Consider the following 20,321-nt stretch of genomic DNA (forward strand, 5'->3'; position numbering starts at 1 on the left):
CACCAGTATGTCCCCTAGAGCAAAGGACATAAAGGAAAGAATAAACAAATGGGATCTCATCAAAATTAAAAAGCTTCTCCATGGCTGAAGAAGACATTAAAATGAAAAGAGAACAAACTGTATGGGAAAACATATTTACCAATGATACCTCAGATAAAGGTTTGATATCTAAAATATCTAAAATAATTACACAACTCAATTCCAGGAAGACAAACACCCCAATGAAAAAATGGTCAAAGGACTTGAACAGACACTTCTCCAAGGAAGACCTACAAAGGGCCCGAGAACATTCTTTAATGAATTATGACCCCACAGTATTTGTTCTTAACCAAGTTTTAAAGGTTTTTAAAATTTTAGTAAACTAGAAGTGATCATTCTAATTAAAAAGATGAGAGTTCTGAGTACTATGCTACAAGAGTGTTTCATACATTTTGATTAGTAATGTACATCGAAAAAATATATAGTCCAAATTTACATTTCATCATCTTCTAAGTTTTGTCTCCATTTACCAAAATACATGAAGATAGTTTTTTTTTAAAAATGCATGACTCATATGAGAATATTAAATGGGTATAAATTGAACCTATGGTTAGAAGTTTTAATTATGTATTTGTTTGTTTCTTTGTTGTTCTAGTACAATTATCTTCATTCCTCCCAACCATTCCCCTCCACCACACCCATCCACCCAACCACATTCGATCCTAACCCCTTTTGGCTTTGTCCATGTGTCCTTTAAACATGTTTATTGACAACAACTTCACAATTTTTCCCCATTGTCCCATTCCCCAGACCCTCTGGTTAAAGTCAGTTTGTTCTTTATTTCAGTGTCTCTAGTTATATTTTGCATGATTGTTTGTTTTATTAGGTTTCATTTATATGTGAGATCATATGATATTTGTCTTTCAACACCTGGCTTATTTCACTTAGCATAATGCCCTCCAGATCCATCCATGCTGTCCTGAAGTATAGGAGCTTCTTTTTTCCTGTTGCCTAGTATTCTACTCTGTAAATATACCACCATTTTTTGATCCATTCATTTACTGGTGGGCACTTAGGTTACTTTCAGCACTTGGTTATTGTAAATTGTGCTCCAATGAACATTGGGGTGCACAGGTTCATACAGATTGGTATTTCAGTATTCTTAGGATATAATCCCAGTAGTGGAATTTCTGGATCAAACGGCAGTTCCATTTTTAGTTTTTTGAGGAAATTCCATACTGTTTTCCACAGTGGCTACACCAGCCTGCATTCACACCAAGAGTGTACCAGGGTTCTTCTCTTTTCTCCAAACCTCACCAGCACCTGTTCCTTGTTGGTTTGTTTACGATGGCCATCCTGACCGGTATGAAGTGGTATCTCATTGTAGTTTTAATTTGTATCTCTCTGATGGCTAGTGATGCTGAGCATCTTTTCATATGTCTCTGGGCCCTCTGTATGTCCTCCTTGGAGAAGTGTCTATTTAGGTCCTTTGCCCATTTTTTAATTGGGTTGTTTGTCTTCCTAGAATGGAATTGTGTGAGATGTTTATATATTTTGGAGATCAAACCCTTGTCTGAGGTATCATTTGCAAATATGTTTTCCATATGGTTGATTCAATTTCTATTTTGCTGATGTTTTCTTTAGCTGTGCAGAAGCTTTTTATTTTGATTAGGTCCCATTTCCTTATTCTTACTTTTATGTCCCTTGCTCTAGGGGACATATTGGTGAAAATATTGCTGTGTGGAATATCTGAGATTTTCTTGCCTATGTTCTCTTGTAGGACTTTCATGGTTGCAGAACTTATATTTAAGTCTTTTATCTATCTTGAGTTTATTTCTGTGAACAGTGTAAGTTGGTGGTAGAATTTTTATTTTTTATTTATTCATTTATTTTTTTGCTTGTAGCTGTTCAGAAGTTCCAACACCATTTGTTGAAGAGGCTATTTTTACTCCATTTAATGCCTATCCCCTTTGTCAAATATTAACTGACCATAGAGACTTGGGTTTATTTCTGGACTCTCTATGCTGTTCCATTGATTTATATGTCTGTTCTTATGGCAATACCAGACTTTTTTGATTACTGTGCTCTTGTAATATAGTTTGATATCAGGTATTGTGATCCCTCCTACTTTGTTCTTCTTTCTTAAAATGGCTGCAGCTATTTGGGGTCATTTATGGTTCCATATAAATTTTGGAAATGTTTGTTCTATATCTTTGAAATATGTCATTGGTATTTTAGTAAGGATTGAGTTGAATCTGTAAACTGCTTTGGTTAGTATGGACATTTTGATTTTAGTAATTCTTCCAGTTGATGAACACAATATATGCTTCCTATTATTTGTGTCTTTCTTAATTTCTTTCTTTGGTGTTGGGCAGTTTTCTGAGTATAGGTTTTTTACTTCCTTGGTTGGGTTTATTCCTAGGTAATTTATTTTTCTTGTTGCTATAGCAAATGGAATTTTTTCTCCCTGAATTCTGACATAAATCTTTCAGTGCTGTGCAAAAAGGCCTTTGATTTCTGAATATTGACTTTGAACCTTGGTGTTTTGCCAAATTCACTTAATAGACTGAGTAAATTTTTGGTGGAGTGTATAGCGTTTTCTATGACCACTATCATATCTGCAACCAGTGACAGTTTTATTTCCTCCTTTCCAATATGGATGCCTTTTATTTCTCTTCCTTGTCTGATCAATTTGACTTTGTCTTACAATACTATATTGAAAGGAAGTGGCGAAATTGGACAACCTTATTTTGTTCCTGATCTTAGTAGGAAAACTTTTAGTATTTGCCCATTGAGTAAGAGGTTGGCTATAGGTTCTACATATATAGCCTTTATCATGTTGAGGAATGCTTCCTCTACTCCTACTTTGCTTAGTGTTTTTATATAAATGGGTGCTGTAACCTATCAAATGCTTTTTCCCCGTCTATTGATATGATCATGTGTTTTTGTCTTTCTTTTTGTTTATGTGATGTATTACCTTTATTGATTTGCAAATATTGTATTATCCTTGTATCCCTGGGGTGAATCCAAGATGATCGTGGTGTATGTTTTTAATATATTGCTGGATATGGTTTGCCAATATTTTGTTGAGGATTTTAGCGTCTATGTTCATCAGCATTATTTGCCTGCAGTTTTCTTTCATTGTTGTGTCTTTTTCTGTTTTTGGAATTAGGATGACATTGGCTTTGTAAAAAGAGTCTGAGAGTCTTCCCTCTTCTTGGATTTTATTTGAAATAGTATGAGAAGGATAGGTGTAAGCTCTTCCTTAAAAGTTTTCTAAAATTCTCCTGTGAAACCATCCAGTCCAGGGTTTTTGTGTGCCAGGTGTTTTATTGTTTTTTTTTTTTTTTTTTAATTACTGCTTCTATTTCATCAGCTGTTATTGGTCTGTTCAGGCTTTCTGCTTCTTCTTCATTCGGTTTTGGGAAATTATATTTTTCTACATATTTGTCCATTTCATCCTGGCTTTCAAATCCCTTGGCATATTACTTCATATTAATTTCTTACAATCCTTTGTATTTCTGTAGTACAAGTTGCAATCTCTCCTCTTTCTTTTCTGATTTTGCTTATTTGGGTCTTCTCTCCTTTTTTGTTGATAAGTCTGCTTAAAGCTTTTTTGGTTTTGCTTACCTTTCAAAGAACCAGCTCCTAGATTTATTCATAATTTGGATTGTTGTGTTAGTCTCTGTGGCTTTTAATTTGCTCTGATATTGGTTATTCCTTTCATTCTACTTGCTCTGGGCTTTGTTTGTTATTGTGCCTCTAGTTCTTGTAGATATAGGGTTAGGTTGTTTAGTTGAAATGTTTCTATTTTTTTTTTAGGTAGGCCTGTATCTCTATGAACTCCCCTCTCAGGACTGCCTTGGCTGTGTCCCATAAGTTTTGTACTTTTGGTTTTTTTGTTTGTTTGTTTGTTTTTAATTTTTATTGTTATTCAATTACAGTTGTATGCCTTTTCTCCCCATCCCTCCACCCCTCCCCAGCTGAACCCACCTCCCTCCCCCACCTCCACCCTCCCCCTTGGTTTTGTCAATGTGTCCTTTATAGTAGTTCCTGTAATCCCCTCTTCCCACTGCCCCCCCCCCCGGCTATTGTTAGATTGTTCTTAACTTCAATGTCTCTGGTTATATTTTGTTTGCTTTTTTCTTCTATTGATTATGTTACAGTTAAAGGTGAGATCATATGGTATTTGTCCCTCACCGCCTGGCTTATTTCACTTAGCCTAATGCTCTCCAGTTTCATCCATGCTGTTGCAAAGGGTATAAGCTCCTTCTTTCTCTCTGCTGCGTAGAATTCCATTGTGTAAATATACCATAGTTTTTGGATCCACTCGTTTGCTGATGGGCACTTAGGTTGCTTCCAGTACTTGCCTATTGTAAATTGTGCTGCTATGAACATTGGGGTGCACAGGTTCTTTTGGATTGGTGTTTCAGGGTTCTTAGGGTATAATCCCAGCAGCAGAATTGCTGGGTCAAAGGGCAGTTTCATTTTTAGTTTTCTGAGGAAATTCCATACTGTTTTCCACAGTGGCCTCACCAGTCTGCATTCCCACCAACAGTGCACTAGGGTTCCCTTTTCTCCGCATCCTCTCCAACATTTGTTTGTGGATTTGTTTATGTTGGCCACTCTGACTGGTGTGAGATGATACCTCATTGTGGTTTTAATTTGCATCTCTCTGATGGCTAGTGATGCTGAGAATCTTTTCATATGTCTCTGGGCCCTCTGTATGTAGTACCTAGGAATAAACCTAACCAAGGAGGTAAAAGACCTGTACTCAGAAAACTACACAACACTGAAGAAAGAAATTAAGGAAGACACAAACAAATGGAAGCATGTACCCTGCTCATGGATTGGAAGAATTAACATCATCAAAATGGCCATACTACCCAAAGCAATTTATAGTTTTGTACTTTTGTGTGTTCATTTTCATGTGTTTCCAGAAACATTTTCATTTTTTACTTGATCTCGTTATTAACCCCTCCGTTGTTTAATATCACACTATTCAATCTCAATGAATTTGAGTGTTTTTGAGTTTTTTCCTTGAGGTGGGTTTCCAGTTTCAGCACCTTGTGGTCCAAGAAAATGCTTGATATGATTTAAATTTTCTTGAATTTTTTGAGACTGGTCTTTGTTCTCTTATATAGTCTATGTTTGAAAATGTTCCATGCACATTTTAAAAGAATGTGTCTTTTGCTTCTTTGGGATGAAATGTTCTAGATATATCTGTTAAGTCCATATGATCTAGGGCATTGTTGAATGTTGCCATATCCTTCTTGATTTTTTTTTTTGGAAGATCTGTCCATTTTTGACAGTGGGGTGTTAAAATCACCTAGTATCAGTGTTTGCTGTCTATATCTTTTTTGAAGATCTCTAAGATTTTCCTTATATTTGGGTGCTCCTTTTTGGGGTGAATATATGTTTGCAATGCTTATGTCTTCTTGATGGAATCTTCCCTTGAATATTATGACATGTCCATCAGTGTCTCAATTTATGACTTTTATTTTGAAGTCTATTTTTGTCTGATGTAAGTGTTGCTTTCCCAGATTTTTTTCCCTGTCCTTTTGCATGGAATTTTTTTTTTCAAACACTTCAATTTCAGTCTCTGTAGGCTTTTTGTTGTGTTGTGCATGTCTCGTAGGTAGCCTATGTGTGGGTCATGTTTTCTTATCCATTCAGCTACCTTATGTCTTTTGATTTGAGCATTTAATCCATTAACATTTAAGGTTATTATTGATAGGTATTTTTTTCATTTTTTCCCTTTGAATCTGTGCTCCCCTCTCTGTCGCTCTTTTCTTTCCTCTTCTTATAGCAGTCTCTTTAGCATATCTTGTGGTGCTGATTTAGTCGAGGTATATTCTTTGAGTCTACTTTTGTCTGGGAAACTCTTTATTTCACCTTCCATTTTCATCGACAACTTCCCTGAGTAGAGTAGTCTTGATTTCAGGCTTTTGATTTTCCTTACTTGGAATACTTTTTACCATTCTATTCTGGCCTGTAATATGTCTGTTGGGAAATCAGATGCTAGTCTTATCAGAACTCCTGTGTATGTTCTTATTTCTCTTTTGCTGCTTTTAAGATTCTCTCTTTGTATTTAAAACTTGGTACTTTAACTATGATGTGTCTTAGAGTAGGTCTCTTTGGGTTCATTTTGATTGGGAACCCTGTGCTTCCTGAACTTGTGTATTTTTTCTTCTCTTCCAGTTCACAAAATTTTCTGTCATTATTTTTTCCATCAAGGTTTTTATCCTTTGCTCCTTTTTTCTGCTGCTGGTATTCCTATCATATGTATGTTGTTTCATTTCATGTTGTCTTGCAGTTCCCTTAAGCTCTCTACATATTTTTTAGTCTTTTTTTGTGCATTTGCTCTACCTGGTGTTTCTTTCTACCTTGTCTTCCAGCTCACTAATTTGGTCCTCTGCTTCATACAGCCTGGTTGTAATTCCTTCCACTGTATTTTTTTTTTCTTTCAGAAATTGTATTCTCTATTTCTTCCTGGTCCTTGTTCATACTTTCTATTCCTTTTTCATCCTGTTGTAGTTCTCACTCAGTGCCATGTAGCTGTCTGTGAATTCCTTGAGCATCCTTTTAAACATTCTTTTCAATTCTATATATGATAGTTTGCTTACCTCCATTTCAATTAGCTCTTTTGGTGGACATCTTCCATTCCTTTTGATTACCAGTTCTTTCTTTGTCTTCCCATTTTAGGTGATTCTTTTTGCTTTTTTTCTGTGCCCTGTGATTCTCTACTTTGCTTCCTGTCTTTGTAGGATGGACTTATATGATAAAGGTTCTGTGGGACTCAGTAGTGCTGAAGGAGATCTCTTTGATCTCCTTGTCTGGATGTTCTAGGGTTGCCCTTTCTTCTATTTGTGTGGACTCACTTTTTATACTTGGTTTTACCTGTTGGTAGTTCCTTTTTTGTGGGTTCTATCCTCCAGAGGGTTTATTTGTGTTCACAACTCCCACCTTATCTTGTATATGATCAGTGGCAGGGCTAAGGCAAAATGCCTTAAGACAGTGGCAGAGTATTCTATAGGATTTAAAGTACCAAAAAGTAGAGAAAAGATAGGAGATCCTTTGGAAAAGTACAGCAATAACCATATATCACCCAACTAGCCACTTTTCATAAAAGGTAAAAAATTGATAAGACTCTTATTAGAGGGAGGAGGAATGTGAGCTGAATCCAGAAAACAGAGCAGCTGTGTGAAGTTATATGGCGAGATATAGTGAGAGTACAGGTTAGAAACCAGGAATAGTGTAGAAGACAATAAAGTATACCACAAAAGTAATAAATCTTGGGAAGATAGTGAAATGGTCCAAGGCCAGGGAGAGGTGCTGAGTATTATAAAATGTAACAACAATTATTTACAATAATTATAACAGAAATAGCATGACATGAAATATATGATCTGAATAAAAAGAATAGACAGTAAAAGAGGAAGAGTAGTGTGTTATTGGAATATGAGTGAAGTGAAAGGAGAAAAATTAAAGTGCAATATGAAAGAGAGAACAATGAAAAGTAGTCAAACAATGCAATTAAACAAAGAAAGAAACAAAATAGAAAGAAGAGAAAAAATAATAATAAATAAAAGTAATAAAAATAACAAAAATGATAATAAATATAAACAATAAAATGCATGTTCTACAGTATAACAAAGTGAAATTTGCCTAAGTTTCTCAGTTGTTGGGGTTAATCTTGCGATCTCTGGATCTCTCTTTGGTCCTTTCACAGCTCCAGGTTTCATTGTCTCACACTTGGGAGAAAAAAAAAAAGCCTCCTGCTGACTTTAAACTCACTAAGGCAGTTCTACTGGTCTTCTTGGATGCTGCAGGCAGAGGTGCAACTGGGCTTAGCTTTTCTCCTTTCCTGTGGTTTTGCGAGGATGGGGGTAGGTCTGTGCTGCAATATTCACAGGCACCCAGCCTCCAGCCCAAGCCCTCAGAGTGGTGCCTGACCCCCACTGTCCATCTGCACCAGGCCAGCACCTTTAATCCACAACATTGTGCCGCCCATGAGGTACACTGATTAGGAGTAACTCGCACCCCACCTCCTCCTTCTTTGACTGCCTGGATGCAGCACACTCTCAAAGTCCCTTCAAGGCTGTTTAGTTTCCCTATTAAATTAAGTCTTTCTGGGGACTGCTACCCCTCTAAGCACCTGCTGCCCCACTTTGATCAGACACTGAGGTGCCCTGATTTGGAGCAAATTGCGCCCCTCCTCCTGTGTCTTCATGGCCTAGCCACTGTGTGAGAGTTCCTTAAAGAGTGGCTGAGAGTCTTTTTTGAGTAAATACTTATTGTTTGCGCTCACTGTTCTTAACAAGTACCCTGCACAAGAATTCCTTAAACAGCAACTGGACCCTATTTTGAAGAAATCCCTCTTATTTGTGTCCGCCATTAAATTAAGCACCTGGCTTTTCACACACCCCAACTCTCTGACCAGTCCAGAGACTATCCGTATCAAGATCCATCATGGCCCAACTCTTCTCCCTTCTCCAGGTGTCACCTTGTTCCCCAATTTCTCTGGTAATGTCCTAGCCAGCTACACAGTCCAAACGGGGGAACACTACCTCTGTGCATCTCCCACTGCATCTTTATTCCCCCCAGAGACTTCAAGCATCCAGGTCTCTCCTGGTGCAGTGGTTGCCTTCCCTCCTGTGGCAGCGGAGGGAGCTGCGGAGTCACAATTGCTGATCTGGCTCTCCTCCAAAGCTCCTGCGGCATCTGCCAACCCCGGCGGTAGGCATCAGGCTGGGCACTGCAGCAGCCTTGGTCCCTGCACAGGTCCCAGGGACCTCACTGTTGCAATGCAATCTCCTTATCTTCTGTTTTTCAAGGTCCTCTACAATGTTGCTTTCCAAACTTCATATAATGTGGAATTTCATTGGCTGTTCACTCTGTTCTTCAGAAGATCTGCTAGGTGTCCCAGCTGGGTGCATGAGCAAGTAGTGGGTTCAGCTCCCACCTACATTACCCCCATCTTCCCTATTTTTTCTAATTCTTATTTCTTTATTGTTTGGACTCAAGGATCCACTGGGTCTCAAAATCTAACATCATTTATTGAATAAACTATTTTTAGTGCATTGTATGTGCTTGCTTCTTCTGCTAAATATTAATTGATATAAAGTTGTGAGTTTATTTCTGGGCCCTCTATTCTTTTTCCACTGATCTATGTATCTTTTTATGCCAGTACCATAGTTTTTAAATTAGTATGGCCTTATAGTATAATTTGATAGCGGGTAGTGTGATTCCTGTGACTTTTTTCTTCTTTCTCAGGATTGCTGTTGCTATTTTGGGCCTTTTGTGATTCATGTAAATTTTTGAAATATTTGTTCTAGTTCTGCAAAATACATCACTAATCATCAGAGAAATGCAAATTAAAACCACAATGAGATATCAAGTTGTACCAGTCAGAATTTTTTTCATCAATAAATCAACAAACACCAAATGCTGGCGAGGAAGTAGAGAAAGGGAAACTGTTCTGCACTGTTTTTGGGAATGTAGATTGATGAAGCCACTGTGGAAAACAGTATGGGGATAACTCAAAAATTAAAAATGTATCTGCCTTTTGACACAGTGATTCCACTTATGAGAATATATTGGAAGAAACCCAAAATACTAATTCAAAAGAGCATAAGGACTCTTACATTCACTACAGTGTTATTTACAATCTCCAAGGTATGGAAGGAGTCCAAGTGGATGTGAATAGATGAGTGGATAAAACAACTCTTGGAATTTACACAATGGAATATTACTTGGCCATAAAAAAGAGGTTTTATCCCTTGTGACATCATGGATAGACCTGGAGATTATTATGCTAAGTGAAATAAGCCATTCAGAGGAAGGCAAATACTATATGATTTCTCTCATCTGTGGAATCTATTGACCAAACTGAACTAACAAACAAAATGCAGACGGACTCATAGAGAGCAGACAGATAGTTCTTGGGAGGGTGGTTAGGGGATGGAGGGATCAAGCAAAAAGGAAAAAGGACTCATGAACATGGAAAATAGTGTGGTGATTGCAGGGGGTAGAGAGTAAAAGGGAGAAAATTATAATGGAAACATACAATAAAAATGAGGAAGCATAAAAAAAGACAAGTCTAGATAATCACTTGCTTTTCAAGTTTTCTTTTTTTCACATTCATTTGATATCCTACTGTTCTGTTTTGTCATATTATACCTCAATAACATATAATTGTATACTTAGTACTGCTATTAGCAGTTATGTAAATATTAATTTTTCATATATTAGAATCTAATATTTAAATGACTTTGTTGAAATATCCATATACCATAAAATTTACTCATTTAAAGTGTACAATTCAGTGTTTTTTAGTATATTCACAGAGTTGTGAAACCATCATCACTATCTAATTCCAGGCATTTCAGTCACCCAAAAAAGAAACCTCCTACTTGTTAGCACTCTCACCCCATACCCTTCACAGCCCAGCCTTAGGCAACCACAATCTACTTTCTTTCTCTACAGATTTAGCCATTCTATGCATTTGATATAAATGAAATAATACAATATGTAGCCTTTTGTGTCTGGTTTCATTCATTAAGAATAATGTTTTCAAAGCATATCCACATGGAAAAATGTATTGGTATCTCATTTTTTCATATTGCTGAATAATTTCCATTATATGTTTATACCATATTTTGTTAATACGTTCATCAGTGAATGGACGTAAGAACTTTGTGCATATTTTAACTACTTTGAACAATGTTGTTCTGAACATTCATGTACCTCTTTTTGTGAAGATATACTTTTCAGTTCCCTTGGGATTATACATAGAAGTAGAATTTTGGGGTCATATTGTAATTCTATGTTTAACTTTTCAAGGAGCTGCCAAACTGTTTTCCAGGGTAGTTATATCATTCTCCTAAAACTTTTTCTTTTGAAAATAAAACTATTATCAGAATTATTTTGTTCAGGTTATAATCTTTGATATCTTACAAACACTAGTATATGAGGAATATAGTTTAAGAAACCTAACTAAATTCCTTATCCCATTTTCAACTCAGTAAATATCTAGTAATTACCTTCTTGTGTTTGGTGATTTGCCAGAGATTAAGGTAAAAAATGGAATATTACACAGTCATGTTTGTAGTGCCTATTCATGTATTTGAAAAAAAATAGTCTCAAATGGAATTTTTTATTAATAAAATACATATTTGTGCTTATAAAATTTCAAAATAGACTTTTAAAATCTTTCTTAAGTGAAGAAATCCAATTTATTTTTGGTGGCCCATTTAAGATTTAAATAATTTAATTAATTGAATTTTTAAGTTACTTATCTGTGTTTAACCTCTCTCAGAGGTACAGGAAAATATTGTTAATTAATCCCACAAAATACTTAAATGATCTCAAAAGAACAGACTTACATAAATCATGTTATGTAATATAAGGCTACCAAAAGAATTTTGTTACTTCTTCCTGTGTTTTTAGAGCTAGCTAACTCTCCTATAAAGAAATGTGATTTAATCACATCTTTCACTTTTTCTGGGACTCTTGTCAGATCAGTGACCTTTTACGTGCTTTTGATGATAAGATTGTTGAAACAGTAAGCCTGAGGGGTCTTCAAACACTTGTACTTATTCAGTTCTTCCTACTAATTTGTGCTGAATGGGAATATCATCATCATTTTTCAGGTACATAGTATATACTGTCTGAGAACTGAATACCCAAGAGATTGAATATCTTGCTTATGGAACAACAAACTGTTGTTTCAAATTGAGACAGTTAAATGACTAGAAGCAGAAAAATATATAAATTATTTTTCCTTTTCATGTGACTTGAAAATCTGATTATATCAATTTAAATATCTACATACTTTGGGAAACATTAGTTAGAGGGCAAGGTTGTAAATAAGTAAATGCCTAAAAAAGAAAAAAAAAACATGATCATAGACACAAAAGTAGAGGGCTAATATGGAGTGTTTAGAAGCATAATAAAATGATCAAACAGTCAGCATGCTGCTCCCTTCTTTATTCTCCTCCTCCTATTCCTCCATGGTACGTTGATTAATTTACCAATGAACTTCTTATCTTAGATTGCAAAGCTCATGAGAATGGTAGCCAAAGAACTGGATAGTCCTTTGTGTTAGACCAATCTCAGGGTGTTCAAAGAAGTCATTAATTTGGAAGGACATGCCAATGAGACCATGATATCATATAACAGTCATAGGCTACTCATGCATTTTACTATCTTTCAGAAACCTTTGCATATTAGGATATTAGTTTTCTATTGCTAAAATCAAACCACCAAAGTTGGTGGCTTGAGATAACACACATTTATTACCCCCACAGTGTCTGTAGGTCAAGCAGATGGAGGCACAGATTTAGCTAAGTTCTGGTTCAGACTCTCATCGATGGCATGCCGGGTGTCAACTGGGACTGCAGCATCATCAGGAAAAGATTGCTTCTATACTCACTCTAGTTGCTTACATAATTATCATTCTTGCTACTTCAGGATTGAACATTTTGCTTTCTTACTGGAGGCTTTCCACAGGTTCTAGAAACAATCTAGTTTCTTGAAACATGGGCATCTCTAACATGGCCACTTACTTCCTCAAAGCCAGTAAAAGAGAACAAGTCTGCTAGCAAAATGAGGTCATGTAATGTAACTTACTTATTGGAGTGGTATCCCCCCACATTTGCCATATTTGACATCTCAGCGGCAAATCACAGGTCCCATTCACATTCAGGTAAAAAGGATTATACAGAAGCAGGTATCATGGTACAGGCATTTTAGAATCTGCTTCCCGCACCTTGTATGTGTCCTCAGGTAGCACTTTATAGCAATAGTGCTCCTAAGATAAGCCCTCAGAAGAAGGAATTTCTCACTCATATTTTTATTCAATAGTAGATCTAAGAGGAGTGTCCAGGAAGCAAGGAAGCTTAGCAAATAAGAGTTGGAGAGAGACACAATGAACATTTAGAATGTCAGGAAACTCAAATTTCACCTCTATGCATCTCTAGAGAGCCAGCAAGAATTGCCTATAATGGTAACAGTTAATAGTTATGATTTTTATTCATTAATTCTGATAGCAAAGGCTAGACTGCCCCAGCCAATACCTAATGAAAGATTGGGAATATGGAACCCACACAATGGATAAAGGGTAAAACAGCTGTATTTTTATGTCTCTGCTGGAAGGTCTTGCATACACTCTCAAAGCACAAGAAAATCCAAATGAACTGGAAAGAAAATATTTGATTTTCTAAATTTCTAGAGCTAAAAAGGAAAAAGTAACTTACAGGCTCTTTCTTGATTTTTTTTCTCATGAATTATAGCTGTGTGAGTGTGAGAAACTTAGTTTATTTTCCTCTCAGTTACATATGCTCTCAGTCCACTTCTAAATAGCCTTGTCCATCTTCACCATCTGTCACATTTCGACTCAGTTTGATGATAGAGTGAAAACATGCAAGAATATGGTAGTAAAAGGATGCAGTTGCATGATCTAGAAAACTTATCAAACCTCCTCAATTCCCATTTATGAAGAATTTCGATAATAGGTAAAATTTAAATATCAGAATCTTTCCCATTATAAAATGAAGTAGACTGATTCTACCAGTAAAAGGGGTATACATTAATTATTTAAGGGCTCTTTTTATATACACTTCTTAAATCGTTATTGCTAACTGATGGAAACAGATCTCTGGTGTTTTTTCTTAATGGCTTCTGAAGAGCCTGGTGACTCAACCTCTCTGAAAGAAATTGTAGGTATAACTTACAAAATTGGCAAGGCTTTTGACATTTTAATCACTAAAATTAGGAAACGTAAACTTAATAGATCATTTGTTTAATAGGTGTTTAAATACTGCTGTCAGTACCATCACTTTGAACAACTCTAGAGGGCCACATTTGCCTTGCATATTTTTTCCAGGGATTGAGATTCACATATATCACAATTCACTATGAATTGTCTCATTTGGAGTTGGACAATTTGGCAGCCCTAGTCATGGGGTCATAATTAAAGAACCATTATAGAGATCAACATCATCCTCACTTATGGCCTAGAGTGGTTGCTTGACAGCATTTTACACTGATAGCTAATGACCTTGAATGCAGGGTATAGTATAAAGCTCATTGAGATTGTAAATTATATCAGTTGTATGAGTGTGTATGAATACAGTTATGACTTTCCCTGTGCCCTAGAGCACTACAGTGATTCAAGTATGGAAAATACCTCCCAAGTTTGCAACACTGGATATTTATTTATTTATTTATTTATTTATTTATTTATTTATCAATTACATTGGTCTTATTTCCCCCCATACCTCTCTACCGCTGCATGCCCCCGCCCCCGATTCTGCAGTCAGTCCCCATCCTGCTGTCCAAATACATGAGTCCCTCATACATGTTCCTTAACTAGACCCTTCCTCCTCTTTCCCACATTATCCCTCTCATCCTTCCTCTCTGGTCACTGTCAGTTTGTTCCTTATTTCCATGTCTCTGGTTCTATTTTGCTCATTTGTTTGTTCTGTTCATTAGTTTCTACTTATAGGTGAGATTACATGGTATTATATGGTATAAATTATATGGTATTTGTCTTTCACTGCCTGCTTATTTCCCTTAACATAATACTCTCCAGTTCCATCCATAGTGTCATGAAGGATAGGAATTAATTCCTTCTTTCTGCTTCAGTGTTCCATTGAGTAAGTGTACCACAGGTTTTTGATGGACTCATACTGATGGACACTTCAGCTGTTTCTAGCACTTGGTTTTGTAATTAATGCTGCCATGAATATTAGAGTACATAGGTTCTTTTGAATTAGTGATTCAGGATTCTTAGAGTATAATCCCAGTGGTGGGATCACTGGATCAACAGGCAGTTCCATCTTTAGTTTTTTGAGGAAATTCCATACTGTTTTGCACAATGGTTGCACCAGTCTGCATTCCCACCAATAGTGCACAAGGGTTCCAATTCCCCACATCCTGACCAGAACTTATGGTTTGTTGATTTGTTGATGATGGCCATTCTGACAGCTGTGAACTGGTATCTAATTGTGGTTTTAATTTTCATCTCTCTGAAGGCTAGTGATGCTGAGCACACTTTCATATATCTATGTGCCCTCTGTAGGTCCTTACTGGACAGGTGTCCAATATGTTCAGGTCCTTTGTCAATTTTTTTTAATGTTTTCCTTACCTTCTTTTTTTTTAATATATTTACTGATTATGCTATTACAGTTGTCCCACTTCCCCCCATCACTCCACTCCATCCTGCCCACTCCCTCCCTCCCACATTCCCCCCCTATAGTTCATGTCCATGGGTCATATTTATAAGTTCTTTGGCTTCTACATTTCCTACACTATTCTTACCCTCCCCCTATTTTCCACCTATCATCTATGCTACTTATTCCCTGTACCCTTCCCCCCCTTTCCCCCTCCCACTCTCCTATTGACAACCCTCCATGTGATCTCCATCTCTATGGTTCTGTTCCTGTTCTAGTTGTTTGCCTAGTTTGCTCTTGTTTTTTGTTTTAGGTGTGGTCATTAATAACTGTGAGTTTGCTGTCATTTTTACTGTTCCTATTTTTTATCTTCTTTTTCTTAGGTAACTCCCTTTAACATTTCATATAATAAGGGCTTGGTGATGATGAACTTCTTTAACTTGACCTTATCTGAGAACCACTTGATCTTCCCTTCCACTTTAAATGGTAGCTTTGCTGGATAGAGTAATCTTGGATGTAGGTCCTTGCCTTTCATGACTTGGAATACTTCTTGCCAGCCCCTTCTTGCCTGTAAGGTCTCTTTAGAGAAATCAGCTGAGTCTTATGGGAAGTCCTTTGTAGGTAACTGTCTCCTTTTCTCTTGCTGCTTCTAAGATTCTCTCCTTCTCTGTAATCTTAGGTAATGTAATTATGATGTGCCTTGGTGTGTTCCTCCTTGGGTCCAGCTTCTTTGGGACTCTCTGCGCTTCCTGGACTTCCTGGAAGTCTATTTCCTTTGCCAGATGAGGGAAGTTCTCCTTCATTATTTGTTCAAATAAGTTTTCAATTTTTTGTTCTTCCTCTTCTCCTTCTGGCACCCCTATAATTCGGGTGTTGGAACATTTCAAGATGTACTGGAGGTTCCTAAGCCTCTCCTCATTTTTCAGAATTCTTGTTTCTTCATTCTTTTCTGGTTGGATGTTTCTTTCTTCCTTCTGGTCCACACAATTGATTTGAGTCCCAGTTTCCTTCGCATCACTATTGGTTCTCTGTACATTTTCCTTTGTTTCTCTTAGCATAGCCTTCATTATTTCATCTGGTTTTCGAACAAATTCAACCAATTCTGTGAGCATCTTAATAACCAGTGTTTTGAACTGTGCATCTGATAGGTTGGCTATCTCTTCCTCGCTTAGTTGTATTTTTTCTGGAGCTTTGAAGTGTTCTGTCATTTGGGCTATATATATATATATGTGTGTATATATATATATATATATATATATATATATATATATATATATTTTTTTTTTTTTTTTTTTTTGTCTTGGCGAGTCTGTTACTTAAAGGGGCAGAGCCTTAGGTGTTTACCGGGGTGGGGTAACGCTGGTCGCTGTGCCGTGAGGCTGCACGTGGGGGAGGGGCCAAGAGGGAGCAATGGCGCCCGCTCCACTGTCCACTGTAATTCATTCACTCCCTCCGCTACCCACAATCAAACTGGGACCCTCTGGTGCTGGCTCCCAAGTGGGTGGGCTTGTGCACGCCCTAGGCCCCTGTGGGTCTCTCCAACGACCTCTCCTGTGAGGCTGGGAGTCTCTCCTGCTGCTGCCCCAACCCCCACGGGTATTTTCAATCAGAGGTTTGAGGCTTTATTTCCCCACGCTGGAGCTCTGGGTTGTGTGGTCTGCTTCACTCCCCACTGTTTGTCTGGTTTATCTGTGCACAAATGTGGGGCCGCGGGGTGCTATGAGCCTCTCTGCCAGCCCTTTTCTCCTCCACTTTGAGTCCGGCCCTCTCGGTTTATCTGCATGAATGTGGGGCCGCAGGGTCTGCTAGTGGTCAGACTGCCTGCCCAGTTTGTCCCACACTCCGCCAGTCTCAGTCCCGCCACAGCCACGCGAGTCCTCTCCACCCCGGTGCCCGTCTCCGCCCCTCCTACCGGTCTGGATGAATGCTTATTTTTTATTTCCTTGGTGTTGGACTTCCTGGCTGTTCAATTTTCTGTCAGTTCTGGTTGTGCGAGGAGGCGCAGTGTGTCTACCTACGCCGCCATCTTGACTTTGTCAATTTTTTAAGTAAATTGTTCATCTTCCTGGTGTTGAGTTGTATGAGTTCTTTACATATTTTGGAGATCAAACATTTGTCTGAGGTATCATTGGCAAATATGTTTTCCCATAATGCTGGTTCTCCATTCATTTTCTGATGTTTTCTTTAGCCATGCAGAAGTTTTTTTAATTTGATGTATATAGTCCCATTTGTACTTTCTTTCCTTTATATCCCTTGCCTGAGGAGATATATCAGAGAAGATATTGCTGCATGGGACATCTGAGATTTTCTTGCCTATTTTTTTCCTTTAGGACTTTTATGTTGTGAATACATATTTAAGTATTTTATCCATCTTGAGTTAGTTTTGGTGTATGTTGTAAGTTGATGGTTTAGTTTCATTTTTTGGCATGTAGCTGTCCATCTCCCCCAGCACTATTTATCAAAGAGGCTATTTTTACTCCATTCTATGCTCCCACAACTTTTGTCAAATATTAATTTACCTTAGAGACATGAGTTTATTTCTGACGTCTCTATTCTGTTTCACTTATCCATGTATCTGTTCTTACGTCAGTACCAGACTCTTTTGATTACAGTGGCCTTGTAATATAGTTTGATATCAGGTATTGGAATCCCTCCTACTTTGTTCTTCTTTCTCATATTGCTGAGGCTATTTGGGGTTGTTTATGGTTCCATATAGATTTTTGAATATTTGTGCTATATCTGTGAAATATGTCACTAGTATTTTGAGAGGCATTGCATTGAATCTATAGATTGTTTTGGGTGGTATGGGCATTTTAATGAAATTATTCTTCTAGTCCATGAGCATGTCATATGTATCCATTTTTTTGTGTCTTCCTTAATTTTTTCATCAGTGTTGTGTAGATTTCTGAGTACAGGTCTTTTACCTCCTTGGTTAAGTTTATTCCTAGGTACCTTATTTTTCTTGTTGCTTAGTAAAAGGGATTTTTTCCTAGTTTCTTTTTTATCATATTTCATTGTTGAAGTACAAAAATGCCTTTGTTTTCTGAATATTGATTTTGTATACTCCCGTTTTGCCAAATTCATTTATTTTTTAAAGATTGTATTTATTTATTTTTAGAGAGAAAGTGAAGGAGAGAGAGAGAGGGAGAGACAGAAATATCAATGTGTGGTTGCCTCTCACATGGCCCTACTGGATACCTGGCCTGCAACCCAGGCATGTGCCCTGACTGGGAGTCAAACCTGCCACCCTTTGGTTTGCAGGCCCATGTTCCATCTACTGAGCTACACCAGACAGGGCCCAAATTCATTTTTTAGGCAGAGCCATTTTTTTTTGTAGAGCCCATTGGGTGTTCTATGTACACCTGCAAACAATGAGAGTTTTACTTCCCCCTTTCCAACTTGGATGCATTTTTTTTTCTTGTCTGATCACTGTGGCTAAAACTTCCCATAATATGTCAAAAAGAACTGGTGAATGAGGACACCATAGACTTGTTCCTGATCTTAGTGGGAAAACTTTAAGTTTTTCCCTGTTGAGCATGATGTTGCTGTTGGTTTCTCATATATGGCCTTTATTATATTGAGGTATGCTCCCTCTACTCCCACTTTGCTGAGTGCTTTTATCATAAATGGGTGTTGTACTTTATCAAATGTTTTTTTCAGCATCTGTGTGTGTGATTATGTGTTTTATTATTTCATTTTGTTTTCGTGATGTATTTAATTTGTTGATTTGTGAATATTGTACCACCCTTGCACCCCTGGGATGAATCCCACTTGATCATGGTGTATGATCTTTTTAATGCATTGCTGGGTCCAGTTTGCCAATATTTTGTTGAAGATTTTAGTATCTATGTTTATCAGTGATATTGGCCTGTCGTTTTCTTTCTTTGCTGTGTCTTTACCTGGGTTGGAATTAAGATAAAACTGGCCTTATGAAAGTAGTTTGGTTGTCTTTCCTCTTGAATATGTTGGAATAGTTTAAAGAGGGATGGAGTTAGCTATTTCCTAAATGTTTGGTAAAATTTGCCTGTGAGGCCATCTGGTCCAGGGCATTTCTGTGCCAGGAGATTTTTTTTTTTATTACTACCTCAATTTTACTAGCTGTTATTGGTCTATTCGTGCTTTCTGTTTCTTCTTCATTCAGTTGTGGAAGGTTATATGTTTCTAGAAATTTGTCCATTTCACCCAGGTTTTCAAATGTCTTGGCATGTAGTTGATCATCGTAGTTTCTTAGAATCTTTTGTATTTCTGTGATATCAGTTGTAATCTCTCCTCTCTCTTTTCTGATTTTATTAATTTGGTCCTCTCTCTTTTTTGCTTGATGAGTGAGGTTAAGGCCTCTTGATTTTTGTCTCTCTTTTCAAAGAAGCAGCTCCTGGATTTATCGATCCTTTGGCTAGTTCTTTTAGTCTCTATGTCATTTAATTCTACTCTGATCTTGATTATTTCCTTCCTTCTACTCACTCTGGGCTTTGCTTGTTGTTCTTCCTCTAGTTCTTGTAGATGGAGGATTGGGTCATTTATTTTAAATTTTTCTACCTTTCTTAGGTAGGCTTGTATTGCTATGAACTTCCCTCTCAGGACTACCTTTGATGTGTTCCATTGACTTTGGACTGTTGTATGTTCATTTTATTTTCTTTCCAGAAACTTTTATTTTTACCTTGATCTCAGTATTAACCTATTAATTGGTTTATATCTTGGTATACATTCTTCAAGAATTTGAAATTTTTTGAGTTTTTTCCTTGAGGTTATTTTCTAATTTCAAATCATTGTGATCTGAGAGAATGCTTGATATGATTTCAATTTTCTTGTAATTATGTGAAGCTTGTTTTGTGTCCTACCATGTTGTCTTTCTTTGAAAATTGCCCATGTGAATGTGTAGTTTGCTTCTTAGGGGTGAAAATGTCTTTATATATCAGTGAAGTCCATTTGATTTAGAGTTTGTTCAGTGCCACAGTATGCTTGTGGGTTTTTTTTAATTCATTTATTTATTTTTTTAGACATAGGGGATGGGAGGGAGAAAGAGAGGGAGAGAAATATCAATGTGTGGTTGCCTCTCATGTGCCCTGTAGTTGGGACTCAGCTGGCAACACAGGCATGTGCCTCACCTGGGAGTCAAAATAGTGATGCTTTGGTTTGCAGAGCAGCGCTCAATCCACTGAGCCACAC

Source organism: Desmodus rotundus, chromosome X (genome assembly GCF_022682495.2).
Source record: "Desmodus rotundus isolate HL8 chromosome X, HLdesRot8A.1, whole genome shotgun sequence".
Taxonomy (NCBI): domain Eukaryota; kingdom Metazoa; phylum Chordata; class Mammalia; order Chiroptera; family Phyllostomidae; genus Desmodus; species Desmodus rotundus.